The sequence below is a fragment of the Vombatus ursinus genome, unplaced genomic scaffold, assembly GCF_900497805.2.
Source record: "Vombatus ursinus unplaced genomic scaffold, bare-nosed wombat genome assembly UNPS02014656.1, whole genome shotgun sequence".
Classification (NCBI taxonomy): Eukaryota; Metazoa; Chordata; class Mammalia; order Diprotodontia; family Vombatidae; genus Vombatus; species Vombatus ursinus.
Window position 1 is genome coordinate 76,218 of NW_020954434.1, and position 13,713 is coordinate 89,930.

Sequence of the window (13,713 nt, forward strand, 5' to 3'; positions counted from 1 at the left end):
GGTGTGTGTGTGCATGTGTGTGAGCACGTGTCTGTGTGTGAGAGTGTGCGTGGGTGTGTGAGCATGTCTGTGGGTGAGTGCACGTGTGTCTGTGCGTGTCTGTATGTGTGCGTGCATGTGACTGTGTCTGCGTGTGCACATGTGTGTGTGTGTGCGTGTGCGTGACATCGGCCGCATGCAGCAAGGCTTGGGGACCTGGGGTGGGAGTGCTCAGGGGCTTGATTGATTTTCAGCAGTCTGGGCCTTGGCACCGTTCTCTCCTGCTGCTGCAGCCCATGGAATCATCCCCAACCTCCCTGACTCCTCTGGTTTTTCCTTTCAAAATGGATTCTCTGAGAAACGCTGGATCAGAGCAGGAGAAGAGGCGTGAGCCGTCGGTCAGTTGTTAGCCCTTGTTACGAGCCTTCCAAAAGGCAACAGAGAGTAGGCGGTAACTTTGGGAAGTGGCTTGTCATTCCATTAACAGGACGCAGTCTTCTAACACTGCCGGCTTCCCTGTGTTCACAGAACAAGAAGTTCCATCTCCCAACTCTGGCCATCGTCACTAATCTTCCCCTTTGCCCGGCATGCTCTCCCTCCTCATCTCTGCCCCCTAACTGCTTTCAAGTCCCAGATCCTGCTTCCACAGTAAGCTTTTCCTGATCCCCTGTATTTCTTTCTAGAGCCTTCCCTCTGTGACCGTCTCTAGTATCCCCAGTGTAACCAGGAGATAACTCCTTTGTACACAGCCATTTGCATAATCCTTCCTGCTCCCTTGACACTGTCATTTTGGGGGGCATAGCCTTCCACTCCTGCCATGAGACTCTTCTTTCTGTAACTCGAAAAGATTCAGTTTTCTACCTGGATGGTGAACTCTTTCCTTCGTGGTATGAGGAGTTCCACACGCATTTCCATTTCTCTTGTGATCAGTCAAGGTACTAGCCAAATTCTGTGCTGGCACGATCTCTGGTTAACAGTCCTCTTCTACAGTGAAGGATGAACGAAGACATCAAAAACTGATCTGCATTCTATTTCTTAGCTAGTACCAGACCTTTTTTTAAAAAAAAAAATTTTATGATCACCACTTTGCAATATAGTTTGAAAACTAGTAATGCTAGGTCACCTTCCTTCGTATTTTAAAAACTGATTCCCATTACAGTCTTAACCTTTTGTTCTTCCAGATGATTTTTTTCCTAGCTCTATAAAATAATTCTCTGGTAGTTTGATTGGTATGGCACTACATTAATTTAGGTAGAATCGTCATTTTTGTTATATTGGCTTGGCCTACACGTGAACAATTAATATTTCTTCAATTGTTTAGGTCTGTCTTTTATTGTGAAAACATTCGCAATTGTGTTCATATAATCACTTGGTGATGGAACCCTAATAAAGCTGCCCCAATATTCTAACTTCCTTATGGGCCTCAGCGAACCACAGGCATGTCCTGATTTAACCATACAATCTGGCTTTAGCCATACCACTGCCCCCAGACTCAATCCAAGGCCCCGGGCCAGAAGGAACCAGAAGCCCCATGAGTGCAGAAGCAGTGGAGAAGGGACACCAGTGGCTGTGGGCACATAAAGGAGGGCAGAGGTCTTGGTTCCAGTTCCAAGGTAGAGGGGAGAACTGAAGGAGGACCTGAGGCCACAGGCACCATCCCCCACACCCCAGGACTGGAGGTGATTACAGTAATAAGCTACTATAATTTTTTTTTTTAAATGAGCAGGCAAAGGAGAAAGAATCCAACCATAGAGAGTTACCATGGGAATAGAAAAGACTGGGTTTGTCTTCAAAGGAGGATACTGAAACAAAAAAACCCTCTTCTACCCCAGAGACTAATATCAAGTGGTCACCTGCCCAAAAAGAATTCTTAGAAGAATTCTAAAAAGACTAAAAATCAAATAAGAGAGATTGAAGAAAAAAATTTAATAAGTAAGAACAATCCAAGAAAAATAAGAAGAGAATGAAAAGAAAGTCAATCAACTAGAAAAGGAGATCCAGAATCATAAGGAAGAAAATGACTCCTTGAAAATTAGAATTGGGCAAGGGAAAGTCAGTGAAATTATGAGACCAAGAGATAAAACAAAATATAAAGAATGAAAAAATAAAAGAGAAAATGAAATATCTCATAAGAAAAACAACTGATCTGGAGAACAGATCAAGAAGAGAAAAACATAAGAATAATTGGACTACCTGAAAGCTACAATCAAAAAATGAATCTTGATGCAAGAAATAATTAAAGAAAATTGTCCTGAAGTATTAGAACAAGAGGGGAAAGCAGAAATAGAAAAAATCCACTGCTCATCACCTGAAAGAGATCCTTGGAGGAAAACCTACAGGAATATCATAGTCAAATTCCAAAACCCCCAGCTCAATGCGAAAATATTACAAGGAACAAGAAAAAAACAAACAATTTAAACACGGTGATGCCACAATCAGAATCACACAAGACTTAGCAGTAGCAACACTAAAAGACCACAGGTCTTGGAACACTATATATCAAAGAGAAAAAACTGGGGATCTGGCCAAAAATATTGTACCCAAAAAATTTAAGCATAATCCTGAATGGGGAAAAAATAGACATTCAATGAATTACCAGACTTCCAGGATTTTCTTGCAAAAAGACCTGAAATCAATAGAAAATTTGAAATAAAAGATTCAAGAGAAATATAAAGTAAACATCAAAGACTAATTGAAAGGACTCAACAAGGACAGACTGACTACTTTTTATATGAAGAAATGTAAATTGTGAGAGTAAGATTGTTATTAGTAATTGGGTAGTTCGAAAGAAAGATTGGGGTAGAGCTGAGTATGATGTGATACTAAAAAGTAAACCATCTAGGAAAAGGTAAAAAGAGTAATTATCTCACACAAATGAGGTTTGAGAGGAAGAACTGGAACAGAGGAATTAGGGGAGGAAGGTGGGTAGTTCTGGAACCCTACTCTCATCAGGAATGGGTTAAGGAGGGAATAGTGTGTGTGTGTGTGTGTGTGTGTGTATGCGTGTGTGTATACACACATATGTATGTGGGTGTATGCATAAAAGTCTTTTAAATTCAGAAAGAAATAAAAGGCAAAGGGGATACGCAGGAAGGGAGAGGATAAGGGAGGGACTTTAGAGCATGAGGGAGAGAATAAGGGAGAGAGCTTTGGTGGGGGGTAGGAGTAAAGTGGAGGAGTCAAAAAGGATAGGAAGTAAGAGATATACACAAACAAAATAAAAATCAGGAGTTTAATTTATTAGGGAAATAAAGTAGGGATAGTAATCATGATCTCAGACAAAGTTAAAGCTAAAATAGATTTCATCAAAAGAGAAAAACAGGGAAACTCTACTATATGTCAACCATATGAATCAATATTGTTTTAGACTATTTAAAGTAACTAGATAGTATAAGATTGGAATATTGCTGTGGTGTAGGAAATGTTGAGTTGGCGAACTTAGAAAAATATGGAAAAGCTTGGACCTATGAAAGAAGACATTATACATCTCAGAGAAACGGAGGACAAACAGGTATGATATTATCTTACATAGATGCACATGAACGTATATGCCTATGTATGAGTATGATTATAGATAACTAAGTATATAAGTGTATATGTATGTCTGTGTGTGTATATATATATATATATATATGTTTGTGTGTATATGTATATGTGTGTATATGTGTATGTATTTGCGCTTAATTGTAGCCTTCTGGGCAAGGAGGAAGGGTAAAAGAAGAACAAAGTAGAAAGTGGGAAGGGAAAGGGAAAGAAGAAAGAAAAAAAGGAAGGAAGGAAGGAAAGAAAGGTGGGTGGGTGAGCTGTGTTGCCCAATTGGCCAGTTGCAGCTGGGTCCCCCAGTGGAGCAGCTCCTGCTACTCATACAGGTTGTTGTTTGTCCTTCATTCTCAAAGAGAACCATGACGTCAGAGAGGTGATGCCATGACATGCAAGTGAGTTGGATTTAAGTGAGGTAGGGCTGTTCAGAGTCACCAGCCTCACTTTCTCCTCCAGAGCCATCTGGGTCCAATGGCAAGATACAGATCAGGATGACTGGAGATGTCCCTGAATGGAATGGAAAATCTTGGCCTTTTAAAGATAAGGTCCTTAACAGGTCTCAGTTTGATTGAGGCGATGCCCAATGAATGATTAAGGCTAGGCAAGAAATGAGGCAGAGAATGGCCTCTTTTACCTAGTTAAAAAAAAAATTTTTTTTAAAAAATCAATCTGAGGCCTAGCCATTCCAGATCTTAAATTGTATTATACAGCAGCAATCAGCAAAACTACTTGGTACTGGCTAAGAAATAGAGTAGTGTATCAGTGGAATAGGTTAGGTATGCAGACACAGTTGTCAATGACTATAGTAATCTACTATTTTATAAACTCAAAGACCCAAGCTTCTGGGATAAGACCTCACTATTTGACAAAAACTGCTGGAAAAACTTGAAAAGAATATGGCAGAAACTAGGCATGGACCAAAATTTACACCATATACCAAAATAAAGTTAAAATGGGTCCCTGATTTAGATATAAAGGCTGATACTATAAGCAAACTGAGAGAGCAAGGAATAATTTACCTGTCAGATTTATGGAGAACAGAAGAATTTATGACCAAACAGGAGATAGAGAACGTTATGAAATGCAAAATGGATAATTTTGATTACATTAATTTGAAAAGTCTCTGCACAAACAAAGCCAATGCAACCAAGATTAGGAGGGAAGCAGAAAACTGGGGAAAAAAATTTTACAACCAGTGTCTCTGATAAGGGCCTTATTTCCAAAATATATAGAGAACTGAGTCAAATTTATAAAAATATAAGTCATTCTCTAATTGATAAATGGTCAAAGGATATGAACAGGCAGTTTTCAGATGAAGAAATTAAAGCTATCTATAGTCATATGAAAAAATGCTCTAAATCATTATTGATTAGAGAAATGCAAATCAAAACAACTCTGAGGTACCACATCATACCTATCAGGTTGGCTAATGTGACAAAACAGGAGAATGATAAACGTTGGAGATGTGAGAAAATTGGAACACCAAGTTGTGAAATGATCCAACCATTTTGGAGACCAATTTGGAACTATGTCCAAAGGGCTGTAAAAATGTTCATACCCTTTGACCCAGCAATAGCACTTCTAGGGCTGTATCCCAAAGAGATCATAAAAATGGGAAAAGGACCACAAAAATATTAATAGTAGTTCTTTTTGTGGTGGCAAGGAATTGGAAATTGAGGGGATGCCCATCAATTGGGGAATGGCTGAACAAGCTGTAATATATGAATGTAATGGAATACTATTGTGCTATAAGAAACTGAGCAGGCAGACTTCAGAAGACTTGTATGGTCTGATGTTGAGGGAAGTGTGCAAAACCAGAACATTGTACACAGTAACAGCCACATTGGGCAATGACTAACGTTGACAGACTTAGCCCTTCTCAGCAGTGCAAGGATCTAAGACATCTCCAAAGGCCTCATGATGGAAAATGCTATCCATATCTAGAGAAAGAACTATGGAGTTTGAATGCAGATCAAAGCATGCTATTTGCTCTTTTTTTTCTTTCCTTCTGTTTCGTTTTGTTTCCTCTTTCTTGTGGTTCCTCCTATTGGTTCTAATTCTTCCTTACAATATGACTAATGTGAAAACATGTTTAATAGGAATGTTTATGTAGAGCCTATATCAGATTGCACATCGTCTTGGGGAGCGAGGCAGGGAGGGAGGAGCAAGAATTTAAAACTCAAAAGCTTATGAAAGAGATTGTTGAAAAGTAAAAATAAATTAATATAAAAAAAAACAAAAAAAATGAAAAAAATAAAAGAAAAAAAATCAATCTGGGAAGTGAAGACCCTCAGGGTTTCTGGCTAAAACAGAAACAATTGCTATTCACATTCACTCTGAGCCAATCAGGACCCAAACAACAATCAAGTGGGGCTTGGCCTAGGGGCTTATTGTGGGCCAATCAGTGAGAGCCAGAGTGATTTGGGTTTAAGGTATGGCCCTTAAGAAAGAACTACAGCCTAAAAAACCCCAAGGTTTTATCTTACAAGGTTTCAGTGATCAAAATTTACATTCCTTTGGGCAGAGCACCTGCAGGTAAGGGTATGATACCTTATGTGGACAGAGGGAAAGGAAGAGAAGGAAAGAAAAAGGAAGAGAAGGGAAGGGAAGGGAAGGGGGGAGAGAGAGAGAGAGAGAGAGAGAGAGAGAGAGAGAGAGAGAGAGAGACTGCTCTAGATCAGACAGCTTTTGCAACATTGAAAGCTTTTGAGCCTGAGCTGTTCCTCAGATCTGAGAATAACACAATATTTAATACCCTAAGAAAAGAGTGACAAGATCCAAGAGGATTCAAAGCATGGCCAAGGACAGATGAGAATTTCCTCCAGCAGCGTGTGGAGCCTGGGTCTAATACAAATTGCAAAGTCAAGAAGGAAGGCTGAAAGAATGCACAAACAAAAAATCCTACTATAGAGAACAATTATGGTTCTAGGGATATTCAGACAGACCCAGAAGAAGAGAATGATCCAAAAACATCTACAAGCAAAGCTTAAAAGAAAAACAAGCATGGGCAAAAGTTCAGCTAGAATTCCTGTGAGAGATGAAGCAATAATTAGAATTCAAATGATTTTATAAATGAAATGAGAGTGATAGAGGAAAGAGAACGTGGTAGGGGGAAAACTGGGAAAGAAATAAAAGCTATGAGAGAAAGAACTGGAAAGAGAATTAACAATTTGGCACAAGAGGTACAAAATCTTACCCAAGCAACAGACTTTTTGAAAACTGGAATGTACCAATTTTCCTCTATGAGACAACGAGAAATATCAACACAAGGTCAAAAAGACTGAAAAAAAAAAACAGAAGAAATATAAAATGACCTGGAAAAAAGATGCAAGAGAGATAATTTAAGAATCGTTGGACAATTTGAAATCCATTACCAAGAGAAAAAAAAAAGCCCAGGCATCATTTCAAGAAACTGCCCAGATCTTTCAGAACTAGAGAACAATATGAAAATAGAAAGAAGCCATCTATCAGCTCATGGGAAAAAAACAAAAACAAAAACATCTCCAGGGAACATTATAGCCAAAATCTGGAGCTTTGGGGTCGAATAAAAAATATAGCATGCAGCCAGAAAGAATTTAAGTACTGAGGAGCCACAGTCAGGATTACATAGGATTTATTAACTATCAAAGGAACAGAGAACTTGGAATACAGTATTTCATAAGGCAAAAGACACAAGCTTACCATCAAGAATAGCTTACCCTATAAAACTGAGGATAATACTTCACGGGGGGAAATGAAACTTGAATGAAAATAGAGAACTTCCAACCATGTAAATTCCCAACGAAAAGACTAGAGCTAAATATAAACTCTGAAATACAAATGTAGGAATCAAGAGAAATATAAAAAGGTAAATATGAACAAACAACCATAAGGGACTAGACTAGGATCACCACTTACATTCTAATATGGACAGTCCTCTCAGGATTCTATTCTCATCAGAGGGCATGGATGGAACCTAACAAGACATGAGTTTGGAAGGGCTCATCAGTACGAATGAATGAGTTTATAAATGTCACATGCTGTGCTAACCACTGCACGATGCAAAGTTGAGACAGTCCCTCTGCTCTAAGAGCGTACCTTCTAATGGAAGAAGACCACTTATGGGGGGTACTGGTGCCCACAGAGGGGGGCTACAGTCTAGGAAGTCACAAAAAGGAGAACAGTAAGGGGCTGACAAACCCTTTCCAGATGCAAAGCTGTGGAACAGAGTTTTTGATTTAATTGGTTTTCTAGACCAACAGATGAAAACAGGGGCTGGGGTGAGGAGTTAAACAGCCAGGGTTAAGGTGAAGCTGCAAAGTCCCATGAAGGGCTGAGCTCAGGGCCTCAGCTCCTCGTGGGCATGGCCTTGTCACTATGAATACTACAACATCTAGCAAGCTGTATGCTCTGACAAAATGCCTTTTTCGCTGCCCATGAATTGTATTAAGGAAATTTTCCTCAGCATGAATTCTCTGGTGCTTAGAAATATTTTTTTTTGAGGCAATTGGAGTTAAACGACTTACCCAGGGTCATACAGCTAGTACATGTCAAAAATATGAGGCCGGATTTGAACTCAGGTCCCCCTGACTCCAGGGCTGGTGCTGTATCCACTGTGCCACCTAGCTGCCCTGATTTTCTAGCTGAAATCCTTCCCACATTGATTATATTCACAAGTCATCACCAATATCAAATGAAACCAAATTACCTTCTTTTTAAAATGTTGTGCAAATAAATACCTCACCTCTTCCACTCAACTTAAGCCAAAGCAATAGACCTCAAGGAAGCGGGTCCCCTGAGATGAGTGGATGAGGATGAGACAAAAGCATTCTGCTAAGAAGGCAGACCTCCTTTTATTAAAAACTTGACTACCTTTCCTTGAGCAGACTCCGACCTGCAGAGCTGATAGAACTTTGAATTCTGAAAGGAAAAGATTCCCTCTAAACCCAGAGTAACTAGGTACTAAAGCCTATATTGTGATGATTTAAAAAAAAAAAGGCAGGTGTCTTCTGAGGTAACGTCCTCTTGGCCTCTCTCTTTCCTAAGGAGCTTGTATCATATGATCTAATCTTTTTAAATGCAGGGGTAATATGGAATTAGATGCCAATAGGATAGAAATGTGATGTGATACATTAGGCTATTTGGGAATGCACTGAATTAGTGTGGGCCGTTGAGTTTTCCATGGCATGTTTTTCATTGTAGATGCAATAAACAGATAATTTTGCCACAGTTTTGAAGCTGGGTAATACTAATATTTATGCTGTATGGTTTCGGAATGTAAGGAATGCCAGAATTGGTGGGGGGGGGGAAGATATACATGGAATATTTTATCCATTTGAATTATTTGAACATGCACTAGTTATTAAATTGACAATTATGCTATCCTATTTTTTTTTTGTTTATAAGAAGTACTTGGCACTAATGAAGTTTTAGAAAATATTATAAAGCTATTCTATCAATGAACAAGGATTTTTATTGCAGTAGAGAAACATTTACTAAGCACTATGTGCCAGGTGCTACGTAAAATAAGCACTGGGGATACAATGGTATTTATTGGTACCTAGAATAGAAGTCATAACCTTTAGGAGTAGAATCCTTTTTGAAGACCTAACTAGTTTATCAAATGAAACAAGATTTCAGATTTCAGATGACTGATTTAATCCGAGAAACCAGAAGTGATGGCTTTTTCCTAATCTGGTCCAGAAAAAAATATTAAAGTAATACAAAGTGAGGGAATTCTCATCTGTGTTTAATGAAGAACAATGGGATGACGTTGGAAGCCACAGGACGTACATAGGAGTTTCAACATGCATTGGGCTTTGAGAATGCCATTAGCAGATGTGATTTTGACAGAATTTTTCAAATTACAGGGTGCTATAATGATAGTTTTTTGGATTTGTTACCTTTTGGAGTTTACTGATGTCCATATTAGGTTTGAATTCTAGCATTCTTGGGCAGTCCCTTCAATTTTTGAAAAAAACAGGACACATGAGAAATAACAGATAGGAGTCTTCTTATCCAGTAGAATTTCAGTATGAGAAGCCTAAATATGGATGCGATGTCAGTTCGACGCTGGCATGAGGAGATTCCCATGGTTGTAGCTGCTCAAAAAGAAATTGAGAACGTGGTCGTGGGTCTAAACGATCACTGTAGATTTGTGACAAGTGTGTGCCACAGAGAGCGCCACATTTAGAGAGTTGTTAATGTGGAGTGTTCTGACACTTGGCAAAGGGACTCAGTGACTTCATCTGGGGAAAAGCTGTGCTTTCACCAAGAACACCAAGGATTCGAGTGTCTTTGTGAAATTCGTTTTGCATATGGTCACAATGTTGTGTGTACAGATGAAACTAATAGACCAGGATGTGACAGCAAATTTTGTGCTTCTTCCAATGTTTTAAATATTGTGTTTTCTAGTCACCACATTTAGAAGGCTTTTTCCTCAATATGAATTTTCCAGTGGTAAAGAGCATGCAACAGTCTAAATCAGAGGATCCCAAACTTACTTGGCCTACTGCCCCCTTTAAAAAAAAAAAAATTACTCAGTGCTGCCCTGGAAATCTTTATAGACAAGGAAAGCAGTCTCAGATTAAGTGTACAATTGTACTCAAGGCTACTCCTGCCCCCTTGGATTGTTCCAGTCCTGCCCAGGGGTGGCACTGCCCACCTGGGCAACCACTGGTAAATCCTCCCCATATCATTGATTCCATTCTTAAGGTATTTCTCCAGCATGTATTTTTGATAACTAAAAGAGGGATGATGTATCACAAAAGTTTTCCCACATTCATTAGATTTATGAGGTTTCTCTCAGCACTGAATTCTGTGATGCAATGCAAGGTTTGTATTCTGCCCATATTCATTACCAGTAGAAAGTAAGCTCTCCTAAGCAGGCAGGGACTACTTCATCGTCATCTTTGTAGTCCCATGATGGACCACAGTGCTTTCTTTGCACATAGTAGGCAGTTAATAAACAATGGGGGAATTGTGAATTCATGATATTTATGACTTCTTCAGCTCATTTTTCAGCTAATAAGTGGTGTGTTCCAGAAGTAGATCCTCCTCTATCAGTTACATTCATAAAGTTTCTCTCCACTATGGCTTCTTTGATGGACAGTAAGGGATGACCGCCGGCTGAAGGCCTTCCCACATGCCATACATTCAAAAGATTTCTCTCCAGTATGAGTTCTCTGATGATAAATAAGAGATGAGTGTTGGGTGAAAGCTTTCCCACATTCATGACATTCATGAGGTCTTTCTCCTGTATGAATTCGTTTGTGCACAGTTAGGGTTGCAGTCTGCCTGAAGACCTTCCCACAGTCATGACATTTATAAGGCTTTTCTCCAGTATGAATCCTTTGATGATAAATAAGGGATGAGTGCTAGGTGAAGCACTTCCCGCATTCAGGACATTCATGAGGTTTTTCTCCTGTATGAATTCGTTTATGCGCAGTGAGATTTGCACTCTGCCTAAAAGCCTTCCCACATTTACTACATTTATAAGGCTTCTCTCCGGTATGAATTTTCTGATGTCTAATAAGATCTCTTCCTCGGCTGAAGGCCTTTCCACATTCATTACATTTGTAAGATTTCTCTCCTAAATGAATGCGCTGGTGGACAGTAAGGGATGAGCTCCGAGTGAAGGCCTTCCCACATTCATCACACTTACAAGGCTTTTCTCCAGTCTGAGTGTTCTGGTGTCTACTGAGGTCTCTACTCCAGCCGAAGGGGAGGCTCCACTGATTACGTTCACAAGCCTTCTCTTCAGGAGGAATCTGCTGATGGCAGATAAGGGATGAATGTTCACTGAAGGCTTTGCCACACTCTATGTACTTGCGGGGGCTGTCTCTAGCATGAAGCCTTTCATGGACGCCAAAGGAGGAGCTCTGGCTGAAAGCCTTACCACGTTTATTACACCCAGAATCTTTCTTGAAAGTATGAAATCTCTGTTGGTAAGTAAGGGATGAGCAACGCATACAAGATTTCTTGCATTCATTACATTCATAAGATTTGTCTTCAGTTTGAACAGGCTGGGAATAAATGTGCCCCGATTTCTGACTGAAGGCCTTCTTACTCTCTTTATATTTATAAGCTTTCTCTGGAGGAAGACATTCTCGACGTCTAATGTGGTCTGCCCTGGAGCTGAAGGCCTTTTCCCATTGATTACATGCAGATCTTTTCTTTTCGGCATGTCTACGATGACACTGAATAAGGTCGGATCGGTCACTGAAGCCTTCTTCACTTTCACAATGTTCGCAATGTCCCTTTCCTGCCAAGGTTCCCCTATGTTGAATTAGGTGGGAACACTGTTTGAAGCTCTTTCCATGGGGATGACATTCACGGGGACCCTTTCTTACAGTAACTCTCTCCTGGAGAGAAAGAACTGACTTCCGGCTGCGGCAACTACTAGTCCAACGGTCTTGGCGGCCTCTCCCTTCACTGTGAGTTTTCCTGGGGAGAACTGTTAACTGATGGGAGGGTCTCCCCTGGCTGCTCGTCTTCATGAACTTGACGTCACATTTCCAGGCGTCTCCCAACCTGAAGGACCAGGAACTCTTGGTGACTCTTTCCTGGGATGATTCTTCCAAGGAAATACCCAGCTTTAGAGGTGATGCCTTGGTTTCCAAGTCTGAAAGAAATAAACAAAATATAAAACGATCTTCTTTCCTCTCCCTGCAGAAAATTGTTCTCTAATGCTAGATCTGGCCATTTTATTCCCTTGCCATATAAACCCCTACCTCCACCTCCATGCTTCTGCAATGGCTAACCCCCAGCCGGGAATGTGCTGCAGCCTCGCCTCCCTCTCTTAGAATATGTTCTGTTTTGTTCAAAACTCTATTTAAGCAAAACCTTTTGTAGGAGACCTTTCCAGAAACCCTGGCCCACTGCCTGGCTACAAATCCTCTTCCCTGAAAACATTTACTCTGTATTTATTTTATATAAACTTATTCATCTCCATGCATATTCCTGTTTGAATGTAAGCTCCTTGCGGGCAGGGATTATTATTTTTTTTCTTTGCAACCGCAGTCCCTAGCACAGTGCCTGGCACTGAGTAGGAAAGGCCAAGGACTAGACTGGTGATTTCATAAACATAGGCCAGCCACCAATGACTACAACTCAAAGTCTTAGAGAGCTGCCTAGAGCACTGAGAAGTTAAGTGAGTGATTCAGGGTCACAGAGCCCGTCTATGTCAGAGGCAGGACTTGAACTCAGAGCTTCTTGGCTTTGAGCTGGCTCCCTCATTTTACAGAGGAGCAAACTGTGGCAAACAGAAGTTAAGTGACTTATCTAGGGCCACAGCTAGTATCAGAGGCAAGAGATTTAATAATGAGAAAATGCCATTGGCTCATCTGCACAGAATGACTTGCTTTACAAATGGCTTTTACACACACATATTATACTGCCTGAATTTACCGTTGTGTCACATGTGGGACCAAGGACAAATTAACTTAATTCCTCTGGACCGCAGTATCATCTTTCAACAAGACTACAACAGAGACAGAACAAGTACGATGATTGCACTTTACAGAAGAGGAAACTGAGGCTCAGAGTACCTCAGTGACTTAAGGACAGAGTTGGGACTAAAAATCATAGTTTGAGTTACCCTTCCATAACACCATGTAATCTTTCAGACATTATTACGAGGGATAATATGAATGAATATCAGCCCCAAATCACTACACCTAATACCACCCCAATCTTGGATTATTCCTACCATCTACCACTTTTACTCTTGTTCACATGAGACTGCAGAAAATCATGAAACTGGACTGGCTGGGTCCATATTTACATATTTATTTGTTAACTGGTCCCTCGCTTCAGCAAGGTAATTCATCTACAACTCCCTCATCAGGTCAATATCCCACCCATCCCAGAGGCCTTTGCAAACCTTTTCAGCCCTCCTTAAGTCTCCCATGGCACTCTCTTCCCTTACCCTCTCAGGTGAGAATCTAGCCTGATATATCACCGGAAAAACTGAGGATGTTCCCCTTTCCTCTATGTAGGCTAGGGGAAGAGTATGGCAAACACCAATGATTTTTATTATAAAAATGGGCATAGCTGAGTTTTGAGAGGATGGAAGGTTGGTGGTGGACAGTGGACAGTGACTTCATGCAGAAGCGCAATTATTGCTGACAAACTCAATCAGGACAGTGAGTCAGTCAATGAGCATGTAAGCACTAGGAAAAGAATAACGATTTTCTCCCACAAGTGTCTTGCAAT

General features: G+C 40.3%; 1 pseudogene; it reads right to left on the reverse strand.

Annotated features, from left to right (window-relative positions):
- Positions 1-9,231: 9,231 nt before the first annotated feature.
- Positions 9,232-11,547, reverse strand: LOC114042616 (annotated as a pseudogene).
- Between the last annotated feature and the right edge of the window lie 2,166 nt (positions 11,548-13,713).